General features: G+C 40.9%; 1 long non-coding RNA gene across 1 annotated transcript; it reads left to right on the top strand.

Annotated features, from left to right (window-relative positions):
• The first annotated feature begins 898 nt into the window (after positions 1 to 898).
• On the top strand, positions 899 to 7,279 carry LOC148139652 (uncharacterized). Its single transcript, XR_015753565.1, has 2 exons — positions 899 to 1,706; positions 4,630 to 7,279. It is a non-coding gene; the product is annotated as an uncharacterized LOC148139652 (long non-coding RNA).
• Positions 7,280 to 20,508: the final 13,229 nt, after the last annotated feature.

Genomic DNA, 20,508 nt, shown 5'->3' with positions numbered 1-20,508 from the left:
ACGGTCTTCTTTGGAGCCAAAAAGCATGAAATGGAGCTTCAAGGAATTGAAGCAATAGTAGGGCATTCATCCCCATCAGCTTGTTCCCCCATTCTATCAGATCATGGCTGGGCCAACCCAGGCTTCAACACCTCTTTTATGCTTGATCCGCATTGCCCTCAACTGCTCAATATTTCAAAAATCTATCTGCACTCTTTTAAAATAATTTGAGATATAATCATAGATTCTCTACTGTGTGGAAACAGGTTCTTCAGCCCAACAAGCTACACTGACCCTCCGAAGAGTAACCCAAGCAGACCCATTCCCCTACCACATTTAACTTTCACAATTCTTTGGGCTAGAAAATTCTAGCCATTCACTGAGAGTAAAAAATCTTTACTTTTTTAAAAAAAATGAATGTTCCCTTCTGTAATGTTCCCTGGTTTGAAACTTCACTGGTGATCGAAGATCTCGTCAACATCTACCCTGTCAAGCTCCTCAGATTCTTGTTTCCATAAGATCACCCCTTATTTGTCGAGATTCTATTGAATAATGACCTAAACTGTTTATCTATTCTTGATAGGTCAATCCTTTCATCCTCGAAGCACCTAAGTGAATCTGTTTTTGAATGGACTCCAATGCTGGTTTACCCTTTATTAAATATAGGAGCATTATTATATATAGTACTCCAAATGAGGTCTCAGCAACAGCCAGTGTGGTTAACCAATCCTCAGTCTATGCAAATACATTACCCCGATACAGTGAGCTCCTATATTGTGCAATTAACGTTTGTGTAGCACCTTATCATTTGCCTTTTTAAAATCCAAATACAGAACATCATTGGATTGCCCTTTATCAGCCCTGCTTGTTATCTCCTCAATGAACTGTCGCAAATTTGTCAAATATAGTTTCTGTGGGATATAAATGAATTAATGTTATTTCTGCAAGTATAAATTCTGATACAGAATAGGAATGAGAAAATACATATTCAGCAAAAAGAAAGCATGAGACATGAATACAGAACAATGGTGGATATATGGGCAAACAGGAAAGCATCTGTTTCCCCCTTACACGGGGACACAGGAACAAACCCTAATCAAAGAGGTCAAAGTGGCCTCTGGATGGAAATAGATGCTGACAGAAGAAAAGATATGCTTAATCAATAATCTACAATAGACTGACGTCAAACACCCTTATGGGAGTCAGAGATAAGAGTTTGTCACGGACAAGACAGGATAAACAGAAGTTGTGGGATAAGTCTTAAGGAAATGAGTGACGTAAGCGAAGCAGGGAACAGACAATGGAATAAGGAAAAATATGGGGATTCAAACTGTATAAATTTCGAGAGTTTGTTGGATTTGGTGTGCATTTTGTCATTACCTTACCTGGTAATGAGACAGGGCACCCACCTATAGGTGTATAAATAAATGGCGGATTCAGATATTTGTCTCGGACTGAAATTATTAAAGTGAGTGAGCTTTTGTTTCTCACAATTGGGGGCTCGTGTCCGGGATTTTCTTCCATCACCGGGGGGAGTGGCTGGCCTTGGACACTGGGAAGACGCGTCCCGTTCCCCATTGAGGAGCGGTCTCGTGTCCCGGTTTGGTCTGCTCCCTTGGGTGACTGATGTGAATCCTATAAGAGAGACATCTGAATCAGACAGTGATAGGAGCTCGATAGAAAATACAGTGACAAAAGGGGCCAGGCAACTCTGTGCACAGACCAAGGTAAGAAAATTGACTTTTAAGTATTGCCTTGGTGGTCGGGATTGAGTTTTAGTAGTTAATAAGGGACTAACGAAGGAACTCAATATGGCTTGCGCTTTGGGTAAGAAAAAAGCCTCCGGGGAAACAGAGTAAGGAAAAGACAATGGAAATGGAGGCGGGGTCCCTTACAACATTCCTCCAGAAAGTCCTTTGGGCAGGATGTTGTGGAAATTGGCAAAATAATACTTGTGCAAGGGAGAAAGATGATTAAATATTGTTGCTTTGTATGGACTAAGGACTCCATTCTTCGTCCCGCTGTCTTCTGGCCAAAGTACAGATCGGACGAAGACTGGGTTTGTGAATATCTGAGTTTATATGTCAATGTGCGAGAGAGAGAATGAAAAGAGCTGTACAGCTGGTAGGAAGTTTAACCCTTTGTGATTTGGTTTGAATGCACATTTGTTTGTTGGTGATTGAATGTTTGCGTTTTATTCCCTGGTGCTTGAGTTCCAGGACTGTTTTGAATCTGATTTTTGTTATGGAAATTTAACATGATTTCTTTTAAGGTTAAGGATTCTATTGTGATTATGAAGAAAAAAAAAAGGAATGATAACTCCTGTTCTTTTTACAGATCATGACTGCCTTACTATCAGTTTCTAACTAATCTCTTTTATCTTTACATAAAAGCGATTTATAGAGGACAGTTGAAGTTTCAGTTCAACATTAGATTGTAGTAAAAGCAAAATTCTATGGTTAATATCTGTGACCTTGGATTCAGCCATTGTTCATGCATTAGAAGTTTTTTTTTAAAAAAAACTTGAGTAGACAAATTCTTTTAAGGCAAGTTCTGATTATTTTACGACTTATAGTATTGTAATTGAGCAATGATTGGTCAGGACTATTTAAGGAAACTAATTCTGGATCTAAATTACAGGACTAAAACTGGGTAATTACAGTAAATTGCAAAATTGGGAACTGTATGCATTTTGCATTTTGACTATTAAATACTGAAGAAATGAACGTAAATATATATAAATATATTTATAAGTTAGGAACAGGCTTTGAAGGTTAGTCAAGCATGAATTGATGAATTGGTGTTTGAAGTTATGGGGAGCTAGAAATATTGCAATATTTCTTTAAAAAAAAGAAAAAGGGGAAAAACGTAACGACTTATCCCCTTTGGGAGGTACCCATAGGGGACAAAGAGATTGGGTTTGTAAGTGCCCCCCTCACCAGTGGGGAGGTCAGAACATTTAAAAAGGAAATGGAGGTCCTGGTTGAGGATCCGGTGGGGTTGTCTGAACAAATTGTTCAATTTTTGGGGCCCAGTCTGTATACCTGGGCTGAATTAATGTCTATTTTGAATATATTATTTACTGGGGAGGAAAGGGGACTTGTACGAGGAACTGCCATTAAAATATGGGACAGGGAACACCTGATTGGAGATGGGGATGCTGGACAGGGAGAGATGAAGTTTCCCCTCAGAGACCCCCAGTGGGAAAACCAAAACCCGGAGCATAGAGAAGAAATGAGGGAATTGAAAGACCTGATTCTAAAAGGAATAAGGGAGGCAGTTCCGAAGTCACAGAATTTGATTAAAGCCTTTGAAATTAGACAGGAGAAAGATGAGACTCCCTCAGCTTTCTTGCAAAGATTAAGGGACTCAATGCGGAAATACTCTGGAATGAACCCTGAGGACCCAGTGGCACAGGGTCTTTTGAAAGTACATTTTGTGACAAGAGCATGGCCAGACATACAGAGAAAGATACAGAAGATGGAAGGATGGAGTGAAAAACCATTAGATGAATTGTTGAGAGAGGCACAGAAAGTGTTTGTAAAGAGGGAGAGGACAAGGGGGAACATTTGATAGAGGGTTTGAGCGACAGGGGAAGAGATGGAAGTCGCTACAGGCAGGATGCTATTATTGTGGAAAGATAGGGCATTTTAAGCGGGAGTGTCCTGATCTACAAAGGGAAGAAAAGGCAATTCCGCTTATGAATTATGATGAAGAATAGGGGTGTCAGGGGTTCCTGCCCTCAGGGGCCCACCAGGAACCCTTGATAAACTTGAAGGTGGGACCGTGTAGGGAGGAGATAATCTCCCTAGTAGATACGGGGCAGCACGGTCATCGCCGAATTTTAAACCAAAGAAAGTAGAAATGTTTACACGGTCAATTACTGTTTCGGGGGTGAAAGGGGAAGGATTTACTGTTCCAGTATTTGAACCTATGATGATAGAAGGTCCTAAGGATAGGATCACAGGGGAACTGCTGTATATTCCTGATATAGGAAGTAACTTACTGGGGAGAGATTTAATTATCCTTTTAGGACTGGAGATTGGAATTCAGGAAGAAGAATTAGTTGTACAACTGGCAATATTGACAGAGGATGCAGAGAGAGAGATAGACCCTATTGTATGGGCTAGAGAAGGGAATCGTGGAAAACTACAGATCCCTCCCCTTACAATAAATTTAAAACGGAAAGGGGACGTTGTCTGTGAACAACAATATCCTATTTCCATAGAAGGTAAACGAGGACTGCAGCCAGTAATTGAGGGACTGATTAGAGATGGTTTGTTGGAGCCATGTATGTCTCCTTATAATACCCCAATTCTACCAGTGCGGAAATCTGATGGAACTTATCGATTGGTGCAGGATTTGAGAACATTAAATCGAATAGTACAGATCAGGCACCCAGTGGTGCCAAACCCCTACACATTATTAAGTAAGATCCCTCATGATCACAAATGGTTTAGTGTGATAGATTTAAAGGATGCCTTTTGGGCTTGTCCCTTGGCGGAGGAAAGATTTGGGACTATCCCCCTATGAAATCTTATTTGAATTACCTTATCTGGGAACACAGGGAGAATTGCCAATTCCCGAAACTAAAGATTTGTTTTTAAAGAAGTATATACTGGGCTTGTCCTCCTCTTTATCTTTCCTCAGAAAACAGGGTCTATTGGCACAGACTCCGCCCCTTGAATTTGCTGTTCATCCCATCCGGCCAGGAGATTGGGTCTTAATAAAATCATGGACAGAGACTAAGCTGCAGCCAGACTGGGAAGGGCCGTACCAGGCTCTTTTGACTACCGAAACGGCAGTAAGGACGGTGGAGAAAGGCTGGACTCACTACATTCGGATCAAAGGGCCAGTGGACCCTCCAGTTGAGGAAGAAGTCTGGACAGCCGAATCAACACAAGACCCGCTGAAACTCAGACTAAAGAGACTTTGAGTAATTGACTATACAGTGGCGATGCGGGCGCGGGATTATTTCTGTAAGATTGTATATTAAGCCTTTTTGTGTTTTAGCATAATGATCAGAATACTGGGAATACTTAGAGTTATGATGCTAGCCCTCTTGGTATTAGGATTTTGTCACATATCATTTTCATATGTATTATTAATGGTTCCTGAGTCTGATAATCCACAAGTAATAGACACTGATATATGTAGCTTAGTAAATTGTGGGAATGTAGCTAATCAGAGACAATACCGCAACTCAGAGATACATCTTAAGTCCTATGGAGATGGCCTCGGGGATGGTACCTGGTATAATGGTCTTGTCACAATACACCGGGCCCCCTTCCGACCAGCACGCGATTGTCCCAATAAAAAGTGTAACCCCATATATTTAATGATAAGAAAAACCACATGGCACGAAGCAGTTTTGGGAGGTGGCACTTATGAGGTACAATTAAATGAAACATTTGGGATTGAAATGAAAGCAAATAGGAAGGAGTTTGTGGGCTGTTGTTTTCGAATTAGCATAGAACAGGGAAAAATGGGTAGAATTACTGGGTAATGAGATACAACCTTTCACTCCTCCCAATGATCCTACAGTAGTAAAAATTATAGAGGTAAAGGATTTGAAACAGACCATCGAGATAGAGACTGGGTACGGGGATACAAATGCCTGGGTTGAATGAGTAAAGTATACTGTAAAAAGTCTGAACAAAAGCAATTGCTATGCATGTGCCTCCGGTAGGCCAGTGGCCCAGGTGGTTCCCTTTCCGCTCGGGTGGAAGCGAGACAGGAAGGGCATGAAATGTATGATAGCCCTGTATCAGGATGAGACTGCATGGAATGATAGGAATTGTACCTCCCTATCTCTGATGTTCCCTCCCTTGGAGGAGAAAGATGCAAAAGTTCCCCCCACATTTTCCGCCGCAGTTGGAAATCACACGTCATGTGTGCACAGGCGAGGTACGAGTCGGTCGAGACATTTGGGGGAGCTGAAATTATGTACAGAGATTAAGAATGTTACCGAAACGAAGAAGGGAGGGAACTACTCAGCATTAAAGGTTCCCCGAGCGGATCTGTGGTGGTACTGTGGAGGAAAAATATTGAGACCCACCCTACCTCCGGATTGGAGAGGGATATGCGCAATTGTACAATTGGCAATTCCATTTACCCTGGCATTTGAGAAGGAAAAGATAGTAGGGAAAAAGGGAAGGGGTAAGAGATTACTGTTAGATAATTCTTTTGATGACAGGATTTATCTTGATTCGGTAGGAGTCCCTAGGGGAGTGCCTGAATTCAAAGCTCGTAACCAGATTGCAGCAGGCTTTGAGTCAGCTCTCTTTTGGTGGGCAACAATTAATAAAAATGTAGACTGGATAAATTACATTTTTTATAATCAACAGCGATTTATAAAATTATACAAGAGAGGCGGTTAAAGGAATATCAGAACAGCTTGATGTGACAAGTAGGATGGCATGGGAAAACAGAATAGCCCTTGATATGATTTTAGCAGAGAAAGGGGGTGGTGGTTTTTATCCTTACTTCCCTGATAGTAGTAGTCGGGGTATTGGTGGCCATTGGCTGTTGTGTCATACCCTGTATACGAGGGCTCACCCAGAGGCTGATTAAAACAGCCTTGATGAAACGAATGCCCCTGAGGGGACATTTGACAGAGGAACTTTATCAACTAAATAATAAGGAGATGAGTGAGACTAAGATGGATGAAATCTCTGAAATGATGCTTGCGAATTTTGGGAACAATGTTTAAAAAAAAAGAGACAAAAATGCAGAAGATAACAGATAGTAATGAAAAGAAAAAGGGGAAATTGTGGGATATAAATGAATTAATGTTATTTCTGCAAGTATAAATTCTGATACAGAATAGGAATGAGAAAATACATATTCAGCAAAAAGAAAGCATGAGACATGAATACAGAACAATGGTGGATATATGGGCAAACAGGAAAGCATCTGTTTCCCCCTTACACGGGGACACAGGAACAAACCCTAATCAAAGAGGTCAAAGTGGCCTCTGGATGGAAATAGATGCTGATAGAAGAAAAGATATGCTTAATCAATAATCTACAATAGACTGACGTCAAACACCCTTATGGGAGTCAGAGATAAGAGTTTGTCACGGACAAGACAGGATAAACAGAAGTTGTGGGATAAGTCTTAAGGAAATGAGTGACGTAAGCGAAGCAGGGAACAGACAATGGAATAAGGAAAAATATGGGGATTCAAACTGTATAAATTTCGAGAGTTTGTTGGATTTGGTGTGCATTTTGTCATTACCTTACCTGGTAATGAGACAGGGCACCCACCTATAGGTGTATAAATAAATGGCGGATTCAGATATTTGTCTCGGACTGAAATTATTAAAGTGAGTGAGCTTTTGTTTCTCACAGTTTCTCTTTCACAAAACCAAGTCTACCATGTTTAATGATAAGCTTTTCTAAATGTCCTGCTCTTTCATACTTTAATATTCGACTCTGCTATGTTACCAAAACAGATATTAAACTTACTAGTCTATAGTTTCCTGATTTCTGTCTCCCTTCCCTTCTTGGACAGTTGATCAATCTACTGGATGCTCCCTGTTTCCCCTGATTCTGGAATATTCCAATCGATGCCTTGAATGTCTCTGCAGGCAGTTACCTCAAAGATGTTTGATCCAGGCCATGAGGTCCTGTCTGCCTTTAGTCCAATTAATTGGTCAATATTTTGTCACTTGTGACAAAGACTGTTATGACGTTTTTCTCCCCATGGTTAACTTGCTTATTTGCTACCTTTGGGATGATAACGGTATCCTCCTTCATGAAGACCAATGTGAAATATCACTTTAGATTATCTGCCAATTCCCTGTACCCATTATCAATTACAGAGTCAGAACCTCCAAGGGTTCGATGCTGACTTTAGATACTCAACTTTTATATTCCTGTATAACTCTTGCCTTTCATTTTTGTTTCTTGTCAATTTAATTACGTGTTCATTTTTCTGTCTTTTTAGTCATCCGCTGCTATGTCATTCTTTTCCTTGTGGGTACTGCCCTTGACTGCCTTTGTTACTCACGGGTGGCTCACCGTTCTCTTCGAGCTCTCCTTGTAGGATGAATTCAGATTTCTCCATCTTTCTAATTTCCCCCCTCCTTCCACCTCATTTCAGTCCCAATCCTCGGACTCAGCACCGCCTTCTTGACCTGCAATCTTCTTCCTGACCTCTCCGCCCCCACCCCCTCTCCGGCCTATCACCCTCACCTTAACCTCCTTTCAACTATCACATTCCCAACGCCCCTCCCCCTCATCCCTCCTCCCTACCTCTTATCTTAGCCTGCTTGGCACACCATCCTAATCCCTGATGAAGGGCTTATGCCCGAAACGTCGATTCTCCTGCCTCTTTGATGCTGCCTGACCTGCTGCGCTTTTCCAGCAACACATTTTCCAGCATTCTGGAGAGCCAGGTTTGAATCTTGCCACAGGAAATGGTGGAAGTTGAATTCAGTGAATATCTGGAATTAAAAATTTCATCACAAGAGAGAATAGACAATAGGTGCAGGAGTAGGCCATTCTGCCCTTCGAGCCTGCACCGCCATTCAATGTGATCATGGCTGATCATCCTTAATTAGTGTCTTGTTCCTGCCTTATCTCCATAATCCTTGATTCCACTATCCTTGAGAGCTCTATCCAACTCTTTCTTAAATAAATCCAGAGACTGGGCCTCCACTGCCCTCTGGGGCAGAGCATTCCACATAGACACCACTCCCTGGGTGAAGAAGTTTCTCCTCATCTCTGCCCTAAATGGTCTACCCCATATTTTTAAGCTGTGTCCTCTGTTTCGGCACTCACACTTCAGCAGAAACATGTTCCTGTCTTCAGAGTGTCCAATCCTTGAATAATCTTATCTGTCTCAATGAGATCTCCTCTCAGTCTTCTAAACTCAAGGGTATACAAGCCCAGTCGCTCCAGTCTTTCAGTGTAAGGTAGTCCCGCAATTCCACTAATTTACCTCGTGAACCTACGCTGCACTCCCTCAATAGCCATGAATCATTTGTTGAGTTTCGGAAAACCTATCTGGTTCACCAACATGCTTGAGGTTAGAAGCTACCATCCTTACATAGTTTTTCCTACATGTGACTCCAGACACACAACAATGAGCTTTATTCTTAGCTGCCCATTGGGCAATTAGAGATGGACAATGAATGCTGCCGAGCCAATGACATTCTCACCCATGAACTTCTTTTAAAAACTCGACGGAGAGAGCAAGCTAACATTTTGAGTCCAGATGACGCTTCGTCAGAGCTCTGATTGAGTCATTGAGACTCACCGTTAGTTTGCTTGGTCTCTATGGATGATACCTGACCTGCTGTCAGCTCCAGCATTTGTTGTTTTCAGTACAGATTCCAACACCTACAGTAATTTCCTTGCATACTTCTCCATTATTGTGTCTATTAAATGCCCACTAAATTGCAGCTACTACTCAACATCTTACCGACAGAGTACTGTGGCCCTGGTGCCAAACGCCTCCATTGACTTGTTCAATTACACCATAGTTTAGGACAATTGCAACATACTACCGTGGCTGAAAACAATATAATCATAGTCATGCAACATGGAAATGAATTCTTCGGTCCAACACATCCATGCCAACCAAATTTCAAAAAGTACGCTCGTGCAGTTTGCCTGTGTTTGGCCCAAATTCCTCAACCTTTCCTATTCAAGTACCTCTCCAAATATCTTTTAAATGTTGTAATTGTACTTGCATCTACCACTTACTCTGGCCGTTCATCCCGTGTCACAACCAATCTATTCGTGAAGAAGTTGGCAACTGATAGCTTCACTGTTAACTACGTTGTGTGAATCGCTGCGGATTATTATTCATTCAGGACCACCCCTTTCTGAGCACGGCTCAGGGCCTCAAGATATTCCTGAATGTGGCTTGGGTCTCCTTGTAGGCTACCACATGCTGCTCAAGGCTTGTGTTTGCACAGCGCAGCTGATTTTGGGTGGGAGTGTTGTGGAAGGAAGGAGGAGGCGTTAAGGAATTAATTAATTTGTGGAATGTGGGTGTCACTGGTTGTGCGAACATTTATTGCCTCATTCAAATGCCCTTGAGAAGATAGTTGTGAGCTCCCTTTATGAATCACTGCAGTCTGTGTGGGTTGTAGGCCTATTGGCAGTGCTGTTGGGAGAGAGTTCCAGAATTTTGGCTCAATGACACTTCAGGAAGGCTGAAAGATATTCAACTCCAAATGGTAGTGGCTTGGAAGGGAACCTGTAGAACGTGGTGTTCTCATGAATCTGCTTCCCGTTTCATTTTAGTTGGCATTGGTCATAGGTTTGGAAGATGCTATTGAAGTGTTATGAATTGATATAATGTATCTTGTAGATAGTACATAATGCTGTTCTAGGCATAAGTGGAGGAGGGAGTGAATGTGGTGCCAATCAAGCAGTCTGCTTTTCCCTGATGCTGTCAAGCTTCTTGAGTGTTCTTGGAGCTGCACCCAAACCTAGCCAAGTAGCGGATATTCTATTGCACTCCTGAGTTGTGTCTTGTAGATGGTGGACTGGCTTCAGAGATTCGGGGAGTGGTTTATTTACAATAGTTATATGGCTAGTCCACTTCAATTTCTAGTCAACAGGAAACCTCCAGAATGTTGATGGTGGGGGATTCAGCAATGGTGGGTTTGGAGAAAGAGGCTGCAAGGTTTTTGGTGAAGGAGCTTCAAGTTGAAAGCTAGGGAGGAGGGAATAAGGTCGAAACTAGAAATGGATAGGTGGGGAAAGATGCTGCAAAGGAGACATCACGGTCTTTTCTCTGTGCTGGGCCCAGCTGGTCTGCTGACACTACTGTAGAGATATTGTAGCTCACCTCACCAAATCAAACAGCCTCTCACCATAGTCTTTCGAATACCATGCCCATTAAACACCTTGTATTTGTCCATGCCTCTTACTTCCTCCTTTTGAAATAAGAACATAAGAACATCAGAATTAGGAGCAGGATTATCAATCCAACCCCTTGTACCTGCTGTGCCATTTGATACAGTCATGGCTAATCTCATCTTGGCCTTAACACTAATACTGCCAGCTCTCCTTAACTCTTCAACCCATTACTAATTAAAAACCTTTGTATCTCATATTTAACTTTACTTAATGTCCCAGAATCCACATTGTTCTGAGGTAGTGAATTCCACAGATTCACCAACCTCGAAGAAAAGTAATTCCTCCAGCTTTCCCTTTATTGTAAACTTACGACTCCTCATTTTAGATTGAACCATCTTCTCTGCATCTACTCGGTCAATCCCTAGACCATTTTATAGACTTCAATGATACCACATCTCATTCTTGGGCTGCAATGAATATGAATGCAAATAGTGGTTGTAGTTCAGCTTGTGACATTTTAATAACTGTTGCAGAGGATGTTTGTTCAAAACTGAGCTGGACAGTTAGTGCTTTTCAAATAAGAAATAGTTTACGAGATTAATTACATTAATATATTGGAGTTTTGTCTTTAAGAAGACTTACTGTTGGGAGGATTTGGTTAAGGGAATATTGCAGTCAAAGCTGTGGAAGGTTAACTTCCACCCATGTGTGAGGTAGTACACTGTGATCAAACGAATAAAGAGACCACTTTCTCATTGTTAATATGTCCTGAAATAGGGCAGAGGGATCTGGAGATAGGAATGAGTCACTGACAGTAAATGGCACCGGTTTGTGAGGTTACATAGAAAAGTAGAGCATGGCTTTATTTCTGTGTTAACAGAATGGAAATGTGTTAGATATGTGTAGAATCATGGACAGATCACCCTTGTAGCACTGCAAATAATTCTAATCTTCATACTGTAATATGGATGTACAGGCAGTAGGGCAGATAAAGAATAGTTACTGGAATTATATCACAATTGAATTTGAATTCATCAAGTAAGATTGGACAGAGTAGTCTCATTGAAAAAGAGTGACATGGTCCAGTTGCATAGGGGTTTGATAGAGTTAGAAAATATATTTCTGCTTGTGAATGACACTGTGCCCTGGAGCTGTGGATATAATTGTAGTCACTATTAAATCCAACAGGGAATTTGCAGAGGGCGACAAAGTCTTTACCCAGAAAGGGGTTTGAATGTAGAACTTACCTCATCAGAAATAATTCAAACAAATAACAGATGAATTCAAGGAGGAGTTTGGAATACACGAAATCAAAGAAAACTATGTTGATGGGTTTAGGTTGAGAAGGAGGCCTGTGTAAATCACAAATACTGAGAACCTGTTTTTGTGTCCTGAAACTATGCATCTGTGTTGATCTGTAACATTCCTATAGTAGCAGCAGCGGCAATAATAAGTAAGGGTGGCATGGTGGCTCAGTGCTTAGCACTGTTGCCTCACACACCAGTATTTCAAGTTCGATTCTAGCCTCGGGTGACTGCCTGCGTGGAGTTTGCACATTCTCGCTGTGTCTGCATGGGTTTCCTCCTGGAGCTCCAGTTTCCTCCCACAGTCTATATATGTGCAGGTCAGGTGAATTGGCCATGTTAAATTGCCCATGATGTTAGGTGCATTTGTCAGAGGGAAATGGGTCTGGGTGGGTTACGTTTTGGAGGGTTGGGGCGAAGGGCCTGTTTCCACACTGTAAGGAATCTAATCTAAAGAAAGACAGCTCAACCTTATCATTTTTGGAGAAAATAAGAACCTCTGGCCACACAAAGGGAATATTGAGAAGGTGTTTCTAACAGTGGACAATGACTCGATCCACAGAGACAGTGTGCCTTTATTACCTGGTGAGAAAGGTGAATTATTTAACCAGAAAGGATGTTTTGTCCTTCCACTGACCTCATGTCTTAACGGGGAAATGTGTCTCTTTGGTTAGATGATTCGAATCAATCAAATGTATTGCTACATTAGCACTCCTTCCCTATCCAAAGATATGTGGGTCAAATAGGCACATGTCTTGCACTGATTTATTTCAAGACTCCTTTATTCAGTCATGTGCTTCAGCTATTCAATCCAAGTTCCTTGTGTTTCCCCTGGATCTGTGGGTTGTGCATGAGCAATGTTAAACATTGTGTGATTCAATATCAAAGTTGTGTTGAATCAATAATTGTAACCCCACTCTGCTCCTTGAGCAGATAATTAATCCGTGGATTCGAGCTCAGCCCTTAACTTCAAGTTCAAGCTCTAAACCTGTCAGTGAGCAATGGAAAATAACAAAGAACAACGTAAATCATTTATTGTCTCTGTAGACTCTGCTTCTGTTGCCACTGAGTACTCCCATAAGTTCGACGAGTCATTGACTGAAGATGAGATTGAAGACAAATCCTTTCGTTCCCTTCTGCCATCAGAGAGCCATCACCGCTTTAATATGGGGAAGAAATGCAGCCAGCAGGATGATTCAGATGAGGACATAGTGCGGATCAATCCGCTTCTACTATGGTTTAAGTTGAGAGGTGGTGCTAATTAGTGGGATTTCAGGGCTTGGAATAGTTGTTCCTCTCCATGCTCGAGGTAACTTGCCATGAGATTCAGATGGAGAGGATGAGGACCATATGGTGTAACGAGTGTTAGCCAACAGTTGGACGAGGCCTGTGGTTTTGAAAAAAAAAGCGAATACCACTCGGTAACAATGTGCCCAGAGTTTATACAGCTTGAAGAAGAATAAATATTTCACATTGTTAATCTTTGTGTTCAAGTTCCCATGTAGTAAAGACGAAGATTAATATTTACTGGGATTCCTTGCTCACCCAGTCAGGTAAACACAAGCTAAATTTGACTGCTAAGAATGTCCCTGAATTTACACCTTTCTACTTTCTATTAAGGATGGTAAAAAGATGCAAAACGCAGGGGGAGTTTGCAGAGGAATTTGATTTGAACAAGAGACATTTGTGCAGATAATAAGAGATATTCGGATTGGAAGGATATGGTGAGTGATATCCTGCAAGCATCGATGTTGGAGCCCTAATTATTCACTATTCATAATGATAGGAAAGCCACATTCAAAATTTGGGGCCACTCTGCAGATTACTGCGATTCCAAGTGCAGATAGATGAAGCATAGCATTAGAAAGCAATATTGATAGATTCAGTAAATGAAAAAAAAACAACAACAGATGAGTTTGTGAGAGGTTGGATCAAAATAGGATATTTCTTGATTATGAAAATTGAGAGAGAGTGGAGTCCAAAGAAACTTGGTGGGATTGATCCAGCTGGATAGTCTATGAAAATGTCACCAACAGGTTTAGAAAAATGATCAAGGGGCCAGTGGAATGTTGACATTGATCTCTACAGAAGTCTAGAAAACAAAGGATTAGAGGTCATGCTTCAGCAAATCAGAACCTAGTTAGACCAAGCTGTCAGGGCTGGGCACCATGGCTTAAGAAGAGTATCATTCTGAGTGAAAGTGCAGTGTAGATTTACTGAAGTGATATTTGGGTTCCAAGGCTTAACTTAAGAATAAAAGTTAAACAGATAAAGTGTTAGAATCAGAACATTGAGGTTTGAAATCGGGAAACACTTTTATGCACAGTAATTGATAAAGTTTGATAAAGCTCCACAAACAGCGATTGATGGGAAATCATTTGTAAATTTTAAATCTAAGGTTGGTAGATTTTGAATGAAAATGTTGTCGGATTATGGGACAAAGACAGGGATTTGTTATGGTGATGAAGATTACCATGATTTGGGTGAATGGTGGAATAAGTTTAAGAAGCTAAGTAGCCTCCTCGTGTTCTGATATGGATGTAACCATGGCACCTTTATTCTCTGCAAGTGCAACTCCTGTTGTGTTTTTCGTTATTTATCAGAACCTGGCAGCAAATTAGTGACTGGAGTCCTGACCAGAAAATTATCAGGATGAGGGACTTCGCCAGTCTTAATGTGTTACACAGAAGATGAATTGATACAGCCAGCATTTACCAATCCTGATAAACATTAGGATAGTTTGATGGGATCACTTGTGATGCAGCATGATTAGCATGTCAGATGATACTCCAACTACTTTTAAGTGTTGCTGTTGTCTGCACTCAGTCCGGTGTTTTTGTGGATTACAGAGCAAGTTTTACTTGAGTCAGGGGAAGCAGATCACTTCACTCTAGTTTGTCTTCCTGTCTTTCACTGTCCAGTATTATTCGAGCATGCTCTTCTCGGGGAGACAAGACAGTTTCTCTACATTCACCATGGAGATGGTGCAACAGTACATGGAGGAGGAGGAGCTGCGTGCACCGCACCAGGTGGCCCTCCTCAAACTGCGAGGACAAGCCTTGAAGTAAAATCCCAAACAGAGCTGGACTGGTTGGATCCCCAGAAAAAAGGTAGGAGCTGACCTATGCAGTGATGTTAAGCTTAATAGCCTTTCAAAAATGCGATGTTAGAATGTGCAGCTCCTTCCAGTAATCCTTCCCAGAAAAGGGAGGGAAACCGTTGTCTTTTCTCATTGCAGTCGTGCTGTTGTCCAGAATCGAGGTATTCACATCATCTTTCCCCTTATCGCTTTTGTGGATTGAGAAGAATGAAGTCAAATTTGATTTTTTTTTTGTTTCAGATTTTTAGTTCGTTGTTTGAATTTGGATGTTTGCGGTAATGCTGGTATTTGGTACCTTTCCCTAGTTCTCGAAATGGTCACGGTGGTGAGCTACCTTGAACCACTGCAGTCTTGCTAGGTTAACATAAATATATAAACCCTCACGTGTTGTTAGGTTTGGAGCTCATGGTTCTGTAGCAGACTGATGTAAGACTGTTGTCCTAATCCACGGGTCAGGCTTTTAAACATTTTATTTTCAATGGATGTTAGCACTGCTGGCAAGGTCAGTGTTGTTATCACTTCTTCATTGCACTTGGGAAGTTGATAGTGAGCCATTTCCACAAACATCTGCAGTCACCTGCTACAGGTACAATCACAATGCTGATAGGAAAAAAGTACCTGGGATTGTGATCCTATAGCAGTGAAGGAATGATATATTCCTAAGTCAGGACGGTGTGTGGCTTGGAGAGGAACTTACAGGTAATGAATTTTCAATGTTATCTACTTGCCTGTGTCCTTTTAGGTGACAGAGGTTGCAGTCTTTGAAGATGCTGTTGAAGGAGTTTAGTGAGTTGCTGCAGTGCATCTTATAGTGCACATAGCTCTCCCTGTTTATTGATGAAGGAAGTGAATGTATAGGTTGGTGAATGGGGGTGCTGATCAAGCAGGTTGCTATAACCTATCTGGTGTTATGTTTCTTGGGCATGTACTGGGAGACTGGAAGTGAGTTACTTAGTGAAGAACTTTCAGCCTCTGACCTGTTTTTGTTGACATAATGTTGTATAGTTGATCCAGTTCCGTTTCAGGTCGAGGTTAACTCCATTGCGTTAATCGTGAGGGAATCAGTGATGATAATACCACTTAATATCAAAAGATTGCAAGAGATTGGTATGTATGGTGTGCATGCCAACCATACTGCCATGATACTGTAGTCACATATGCCAGATTAGTTGTGGGCAGAAGATTTAGTTCTTCAAAGACCATCCATTAATTAGTTGAGTTTTTATGGCTGCTTAACTTCTTTATGGATACTTTTACTGACACCAACTCTTTATTTCCAGGCTTTCTTTTAAAGTACCCTTTTTAATTTTGTGAGCATAAACAATGTCCAGTTGAAATAAGTATTCTCCAAATTGAGTATGACAAGCATGTAGGGGCATTAAAGTTATAAAATATCAAGAAGAATTTGCTGTTTAACAAAATCATAAATCCTGATCATTCTCTTTATGGTTTCGTTGCTAAATCAGCAGTGGTGAAAATGTGTGATCCCCTTGGGCAGATTTACCCAAGTTTGTCTGTAAATAGAGCATCATTATACCATGTGTTGGGAGCCGCCGTTTAACAAAGAATTTGAATCTCTTGTCAAGAGGAAGAAAAGGCTTATGTTAGGAAGGGATGTGAAGCTCATTTAGGACACTTTGAGTTACAAGTTATCCAGAAAAGACCTAAAGAGAGAGCTAAGAAGAGCCAGGAGGAGACTTGAGATGTCTTTGCCAGATAGGATCAAGGAAAACCATAAAGCTTTTTACAAATATATCAGGACTAACAGAATGATTAGATAAAGTTTAGGGCCAATCAAGGATAGTTTTGGGAAGTTGAGTGTGGAATCCGAGGAGATGGGGAAGCACTATTTTTTTGTCAGCATTTACACTGGAGAAAAAGCAGTGTTGTCGAGGAGAACACTGCGATGCAGGCTACTAGACGAGAGAGGATTGAGGTAAATGAGGATGTGTTAGCAATTCTGGAAAGTGTGAAAATATATAAGACTTCACGGCCAGATGGGATTAATCCTGGGATTCTCTAGGAAGCCAGGGAGGTCATTGCAGAACCTTTGGCTTTGATCTGTATATCGTCATTGTCTACAGGAACAGTAGCAGAAGAATTGAGGAGACCAAATGTTGATTCGTTGTTCAACAAGGGGAGTAGAGACAATCCTGTTCATTATAGACCAGTGAGCCTTACTTCGGTTGTGGGAAAAGTGTTTGAAAAGCTAATAAGAGATAGAATTTATAATCATCAGAAAGAAATAAGTTGACGAGTAATAGTCAACACAGTTTTGTGAAGGTTAGGTCATGTCTCACAAACCATTTTGAGTTATTTTGAGAAAGTGACCAAACAGCTAGATGAAGTTAAAGCAGTTGATGTGGTTTCTGTGGATTTCAGTTAGGCATTTGATAAGCATACCCACGGGAGACTATTCCACAAAATCCGGAGGCATAGGATTCTGGGGATTTAGTGGTTTGGATCGGTAATTGGCTGGTGAAAGAAGACAGAGGCTGGTGGCTGATGAGAAATGTTCATGCTGGAGTCCAGGAACGAGTGAGGTACCGCAAGGGTCTGGTTTGGGTCCACTGCTGTTGGACATTGTTATAAATTACCCAAATGAGGGCATCGAAGGGTGAGTAAATTTTCAGGTGACATTAAAGTTGATGGAGTCATGGAGAGTGGTGAAGGATGTTGTAGGTTACAGAGGGATCTCGATAAGCTGCAGAGCTGGGCTGAGAGGTGGCAAACAGAGCTTAATGCAGAAAAGTGAGAGGTAATTCACTTCGGAAGGAGCAACAGGAGTAAAGAGTACTGGGATAATGGGAAGATCCTTTGCAATGTAGATGAGCAGAGAGATTTCGGTGTCCATGTACATAGATCTCTTAAAGTTGCCACCTAGGTTGCTGGGTTGTTAAGAAGGTATACGGTGTGTTATCTTTTTTTTGGTAAAGGGATTGAGTTTCGGAGCCATAGGGTCATGTTGCAGCTGTAGGAAACCTTCGTGGGGCCGCACTTGGGGTATTGGGTACAGTTCTGGTTACTGCATTATACAAAGGATGTGGAAGCTTTAGAAATGGTGCAGAGGAGATTTTCTAGGATGTAAACTGGTATGGAGGGAAGGTCTTATGAGGAAAGGCTGAGGGACTTGAGGCTGCTTTCATTGGAGAGAAGAAGGTTGAGAGGTGACTTAATTGAGACGTAGAAGAAAGTCGGAGGGTTAGATTAGGTGGACAGAGAGAGCATCTTTGCTCAGATTTAGATGGCTGGCATGAGGACACATAGCTTTAAATTGAGGGTTGATAGATATAGGACAGATGTCAGAGGTAGTTTCTTTACCCGGAGTTGAAGGGGTATGGAATGCACTGCCTGTAACAGGAGTGGACTCACCAACTCTAAGGGCATTTAAATGGTCATTGGATAAATATATGGTTGATAATGGAATAATGTAGGTTAGATGGGATTCAGATTGTTTCCACAGGTCAGCGCAACATCGAGGGCCAAAGGGCCTGTACTGGGCTGTAATGTTCTATGTAAGTAGTAAATGTTCAAAGGAGCTTGAGCTTACATTGTATATATTAATTTGATTTACTTATACTTCAAAAGTGTTCTGTTAAATTTCTGTTAATCCGTGCTTGCTATCGGCAGAGTTTTTAGTCTACATTGTCATTAAAATATACATTTTCTTCGTATTTTAAGGAAAAGATACGGGTTTTATAATGATCTGATATTAACACATTCCGAGCATATATTTTACTCCTCAATTTCTGTATTATCCTTTTTTTTCTGAATAATGTAAGAGATTTAATTATACACTCTGGTGAGTTGTACGTTAGATTAGTAGTTAGTTGAGTTTTGTTTTTTTTCTCTCGGCATTTCTTTTTTCTGTTTGATAGATGTTAGTTATTATTTATTTAAGATTTAATTGTATATCAATGTTTATACTTTGGGTTTTGTTTTCTAAACTTGAAAAACATGTTAAATTTTCAATAAAAATATCTATATAAGAATGGTTTGCCTGCTAGTGAGAAACATCAACTTGAAACTCAGTACTTTTATTAAGTTGATAATATGTGCACGTTTATTTGTGTAGAGGTCAAATCTCTGTAACCTTAACCTGTATATTCAGGAATATCTGCTGCTGCTGAAAATACCATCCTTTGTATTCAAAGTTATTGCGTTTTATTCTGCATTCTGTTGAAATGACAGTTCAAGACATTGAGCTTTCAGCCGAATGTATATGTTCTTCTGTTTTTTCGCTTCCTGTAATATGGCTACTACCTGTTATCAGCATATCCTACAAAGGAGTCAAAACATCTTTGCACTTGATCATGTGCATAGGAATGGGACTAGGTTGTTGAGCCACTCATCTGTTTGCCTTTAGCAATAATACTTATTTTATAGTAATAATAATTATTTTATAATTGAGCTACATCTCCCTGCTTGGTCTGTTTCCCTGAATAATCATTCCTAAAAAGCAAAAAAAAAAAAATCAGTATCACATTTTAACTTTTCAATTTATTTAAAGCCTAATTTTCTTTTAAATGGGCCAAAGCAGGGAGGGGTAAGAAAGGGTAAATATTGGGATTCACACAGCCCTATATATCAAAGGCCTTTCCTGAATGTTTTGGAATTGGTTTTAAAATTATGACCCCTTGTTCTGGTCTCCTACAACAGAAAAACCCTCATTGCGACGGCTCTCCAAGTAATGCGGTGTTTTTCTTACCCTCATCTTTTTTTATTTACCACCATTGCGCTGGTATAACAGTCTCAGAATTGAATTGCAATGTAAAAATGTTCACGAGTGCTAATCTTGCTTTGCATTTCAGTGGTTGTGATGGGAAAATTGAGGTCCATGCAAATGTTGCAGCAATTGTTCTTCCTGGTGGGATTATCAGCGTTACATCATTGTGTAAGTTTTTTTTTAACCTCCGAGGAGGATTGTATAAACAATAGAGGATGCAAACAGGCCTTATTAATGCGGGACCATACTTAATTGTCTCAAAGTGCAAAGACCCGACACCATGCCTAACAGTGCCAGGAACCCAGGTTCGATTCCACCTTCAGGGCCTGTCTGGGTGGGGTTTGTACATTCTCCTCATGTCTGCGTGGGGTTCTTGCCTCAGTCCACAAATGTGCAGGTTAGGTCGATAGGCAATGCTAAATTGCCCATAGTGCCTCGGGATGTGCAGTCTACGTGAATTAGCCATGAGAAATGCAGGGTTACAGGAAAAGTGTAGGGGAGTCAGTCTGGGTGGCATGCTGTTCGAAGGCTCATTGTAGACTCAATGTTCTAAATGGCCTGTTCCAACACTGTAGGGAT

This window comes from Chiloscyllium plagiosum, unplaced genomic scaffold (genome assembly GCF_037043375.1).
Source record: "Chiloscyllium plagiosum isolate Xiang-an unplaced genomic scaffold, Cpla_swu_hap1 HiC_scaffold_38, whole genome shotgun sequence".
Classification (NCBI taxonomy): Eukaryota; Metazoa; Chordata; class Chondrichthyes; order Orectolobiformes; family Hemiscylliidae; genus Chiloscyllium; species Chiloscyllium plagiosum.
The sequence above is the reverse complement of the archived record's forward strand: the minus strand, read 5'-3'. Positions and strand labels throughout refer to the sequence as shown.